Source organism: Eptesicus fuscus, chromosome 22 (genome assembly GCF_027574615.1).
Source record: "Eptesicus fuscus isolate TK198812 chromosome 22, DD_ASM_mEF_20220401, whole genome shotgun sequence".
NCBI classification, from domain to species: domain Eukaryota; kingdom Metazoa; phylum Chordata; class Mammalia; order Chiroptera; family Vespertilionidae; genus Eptesicus; species Eptesicus fuscus.
The window spans coordinates 11,349,505-11,354,805 of NC_072494.1; positions in this window are offsets into that span (position 1 = coordinate 11,349,505).

Genomic DNA, 5,301 nt, shown 5'->3' on the forward strand with positions numbered 1-5,301 from the left:
CTTTGTCTCCCCCTCCTGCTCCTGCCGTCCCCTTTGATTGGGCAGAAACGCTCCAACTCCCGGTGACTCCGCCTCCTCCTCCTCGCGGCTCTGAGCCTTCCGATCCCCTCCCACTTCATTATTCGCAGGGATTGAATTTCTCAATCTCAGCCAAAACCCTTCCCTGCACCTGGGGAGCGCAGACTAGTAGAGGCACAATTTATGCTGACGGAGCCGATTTATATCTGCAAGAAACGGAGAAAGAGCCGTTCTCGCCGTCAGAGCAACGCTTCGTCTTCACTTCTTTCCTCCTCGGGACTCATTCATGAATTCCTGCTCGGCATTTCTAGAGGACACACCTATTCTATGCAAGGCGTGTGCTCGAGGCTGACGGGGGCTGAACATCCAAAAGACAGAGCCCCCTGCCGGGCTGCGTGGCTCAGTGGTGAGCACTGACCAATGAACCAGGCGGTCACCGTTCTATTCACCATTCAGTATTCTCCTCTTCCCCCCCTTCCTCTCTGATAAGGAAAATGAAGAAAAGGGGAATGATATGTCAGTCTATACTAATTTACAGGCTGACCAAGGAGGCTCTTCCCAGCTCTAACGGCTCTAACGTCCTGTGTAAACCCCACAACAAGCGTGCTCTCCCATGCCCCACTTTATAGAAATAGTGGAAAATTCCACTTTGGATTATTTCTCTTTTTAATAATTTATTTTTAATTATAAATGACACACAGTATTATATCAGTTTCAGGTGTACAACCTAGCCATTCAACATTTCTATACCTTGCAAAGGGATCACCACAATAAGTCTAGTAACCATCTGTCACCATAATTATGATCATGTTATTGATTCTGTTTCCTACACTGTCTGTACATTAGTTTCCTATGCTGTACTTATTTTATAACTCAAAGTTTGTACATATATATATGAGATATATATGTGTGTGTGTGTGTGTATGTATATGTGTATATATATATATATATATCTATATTGATTTCAGAGAGGAAGGGAGAGGAAGAGAAAGATAGAAGCATCAATGATGAGAGAGAATCGGGCTGCCTCCTGCACGTCCCCTACTGGGGATCGAGCCTGAAACCCAGGCATGTGCCCTTGCCTGGAATTGAACCTGGGACCCTTCAGTTCGCAGGCCAACGCTCTATCCACTGAGCCAAACCAGCTAGGGCGAAGTTTGTACTTCTTAATCCCCTTCCCCTTTTCTACCCCTGCCCTCTGGGACCATCAATTTGTTCAGGCCACATAGGGTGAGAAGCAGAATCAGGATATGCTCATAGATGGCTGGCCCAGTCAACCATTGTGGGCCATTGTTCTGCACCATTCAAAAGACTCAAGTGCTAGATCCTTCTCCTATGGAACTAAGCAATATCAATATATAAAGGTACGAACATTAGAATGGCAGTTCCTAGGCACAAATCAGATTTTAGGCCACATGCTCCCAATGGAAAGAAGACCATCTCTCTATCCTGTTTACGTGTTTGGGTGCGTTCTTGTTCCCACATCCCAGCACTTGTGAGTATTCCATATCTCTTCCTCTCACGAGGTGTAGCCTTACCCCTTGACCCTAAGTCATACTTCTTGGACACTGAAGTCACAACCCAGAGGCCCTTCCATACCTGTCACATGGGCATTCTTTTTTTTATTAGTTACTAGGGGCCCGGTGCACGAATTTGTGCACCTTGAAAGGAACTGTGGGCTGCGAGGCTGTGGTGGGCACAGAGGCAGGTCTTGGCCCATCCTCTGTGCGCCCGCCCGCCCGGCCTCTCCCACTGCCACCGCTCCCACCCGCTGACTGCGCAGAGTGATTGGGGCCAGCGCCAGCAGCAGTTGTGAGTGGGCCAACGCCATCAGAGGGTGTGGGTGGGGCCATCGCTGGCAGCCGGTGCAAGCGGCGGCTTTGGCACTGGCAGTGGGTGCGAGTGGGGCCGGTGCCGGCTGCAGGTGCGAGCACCAGGCGGGACCGGGGCATGCATGGGAGCAAAGAGTTTTCAGTAACCACCAGAGGCTTGCCCCAATGACAGGGACCGGCACCCCGCCTTGGTCTGGTGCCCCCATTCACCTGCTCCACCATCCCGCTGTGCCCCCTGGTGGTCAACGCACATCATAGCAACCGGTTGTTCGGTTGTTCCACCTTCCGGTCTATTTGTATATTAGGGATATATATATCCCCATGTACTTTCTAAAAGAGATCCAAGCCACACAATGAAAGACACTTCCAAACCCATTAAGAAAATAGTTAACAGATAAGAGTCTGTTTTCAAGTGGGAAGGAGGGCATTTAATCATGTTTACCATCGGCAAGTCAGAAATGTTCTCCTTAAATGTCCACAGCATCATCTTCAAGTTATCTCACAGTGCCTTGTGTAACATATACACGCATGTTTGTGTCTTGTGCCCCCGGCCCCCATTAAGATCAGAGGTGCAGCTGTGTAAGCCTCTAATAGTGTGCCCAGCATAGTGCTTCCCGCGCTGTAAAGATTTCATTCAAAAATCAATTAATCGAGCATCTACTATGTGCCAGGTACTGCGGCTTAATACTGGGGATGTGGTGATGCAGGAGACAGATGCCTTTCCTCAGAGAGAAAGAAAAACAACATTGAAAGTATAGCCTTAGGGCCCTGGCCGGCTTGGCTCAGTGCATGGAGCGTCAGCCTGCAGACTGGAGGGTCCCAGGTTCAATTCCGGCCAGGGGCACATACCTGGGTTGCGGGCTCGATCCCCCGGGGCGGGAGTGCAGGAGGCAGCCGATCAATGATTGTCTCTCATCATTGATGTTTCTATCTCTACTCCTTCTCCCTTCTCTCTGAAATCAATAAAGAAAATATTTTAAAAATAAATAAAGTATAGCCTCAGGACTATAAATAGGGGTGTGCTGAAGTGCTTTGGGAGGGAGAGAAAGAACTCCCCGCCCCCATCCCAGCACAGTTAGGGGAACAGGCAGGCTTCCAGCAAGGTTGCCTCTGAGCTGGCACTTCGGTTCTCCTTGAAGACAGCCACATTGAAAGGCTGAAGGATATGGAGATAAGCAAAACTTAATCTGCCTGCGAACTGTTCTTCAAATTGCCTGACCTTGAGAGCTGAAGACGTAGCTGCGTGGAGAAAACAATGACATTTACCAAGGCCTAGTGATGTGACGAACTGCAAGACAGATGCCAGGGGGAGCAGCGGAGGCTGCAGAGGGGCCAGGGGCTGCCCAGGAAGGGCCTGGCCCTGAGGAGGAGTGGAAGCTGGACGCTAAAGGTAGTACAGAGGTGCCGAGTAATGTTTAGAAGTGTTGTGATTAGATTCAGTGGCTGCGTTGAGCCTTGATACTGCTAATGTAGACAGTATCCCTCCCCACCCCACCCCACCGTCACCTCCATGTCTGACATCTACTGCTATGAACATAGGGGGTGCATATATTCTTTTGAATTGGTGTTTTGGGGTTCTTAGGATATGTTCTCAGATGTGGGCTCACTGGATCAACCCGCAATTCCATTTTTAATTCTTTGAGGAAAGCCCACACTGTTCTCCACAGTGGCTGCACCATCTGCATTCCCAGCAAGAGTGCACGGGGGTTTTTTCCTGTTCTCCACATCCTCACCAGCACTCTGTTGATTTGTTGATAGTGACCGTTCTGGCAGGTGTGAGGGGATAGCTCAATGTGGTTTTAAGTTGCAGCTCTCTGATGAGTAGGGACATTGAGCATCTTTTCATATGTCTATTAGCCACCTGTATGTCCTCTTTGAAGAAGTGTCTATTCAGGTCTATTGCCCATTTTTAAAAATATATTTTATTGATTTTTTACAGAGAGGAAGGGAGAGGGACAGGGAGTCAAAAACATCGATGAGAGGGAAACATTGATCAGCCGCTTCCTGCACACCCCCTACTGGGGATGTGCCAGCAATCAAGGTACATGCCCTTGACCAGAATCGAACCCGGGACCTTTCAGTCCGCAGGCCGACTGAGCTCTATCCACTGAGCCAAACCAGTTAGGGAATGTTTCCCATTTTTTTAATTGGATTGTTTGTTACTTTAGTGTTGTTTGAGTTGTTCATTAATTTTGCAGATTAACCCCTTATCAGATGTATCAGTGGTGAGTATGTTTTCTCATTCGGGCTGTGATAAGTATGATGAAGACTATAAAGTGATCCCTTTATACTAACACACCAAAACCGCTCCTTTCACAGTACTGTTCTTATCATCACTATGGCAACGACAGTGAACCACAATGATAGTGACTAATAGAGTTGCGTCTCTTGTTTGGCACCTGAAGCAACTCAGTAAGGTATGATTTGAACTTGACAAGGTGACTCTGACTGTGCAAAAAAATAAATAAAAAAAAAATCAATGAATAATGGATAAAGTTAACCACCTGAGAAAGTAACCCATCCTGAGAGAAGGTAAATGCCTGACAAAGGAGCTGTGGAACCACCAGATCAAATTAAGAGAAGCAGAATACTGTTTCATCCAAACATATTGCATGTTTAAAAGAAAGAAATCAATATAATCAATGGCGTTCTCATTTTTTCTGCAGGGAGAATATATTAATAGAAAGAAGAAGATGTCCAAAAAGATGATGGAAGGCGAGTCTTGGCTTTTACCCAGCACTGTTCCCTCAGAACGAGAGGAAGACAGTGAGCATGACCGACAGGAGCGCCGTGGTCATCAGCAAGGCGTGCTTGATGTGGAACGGGGAGAATTCGCCCCATTTTATCGTGTCTGTAGGAACATGTCCCTTCCGATAGTGCAGTTGCCTTTCTTTACCATTCTCCTGAGTAATCATTTTATTTTCCAGACACTCTGATGCCAGGGAGGGGCTGCTGGGTGGAACTGTTCTCTCAGATCCATGACAAAATCTCTCCAGTCTTTATCATCTTTAAGTCCTGTGGCAAAGGAGAAACAGGCAGAAGTCGAGCAAGGGGGTGAGGGAACTGTACACGAATGTCACAGCCATAGACAGGCATCCCCCCTCTTCGTGACCACGGGAGCTTTTAGGTTGGTGTGGTCTGGGAGTTAGGCTAGCGGCGGTCTCTGAAACTCTGGTCAGCACGAGGGGCTCTGATAAAATCCTGAACTCTCTGAGAAGTCCTGAACTCTCCAAGGATCTGATGAAAGCTACTAACCCTCTCACCTACACTGTGCAGTTCTGGGGATACATGTACCTCCTGAAGCCTATTCATGAGTCGCCTAGGATCTATGAACGTCTTGTTAGAAACCCATGTTTACATGGACTGGGTATGGTAACAAAATGCAAAATAGCCATCATAATAACACAAATATTATTGATCATTTTTAAGTGCTAGGTAAGTATAATTTAGT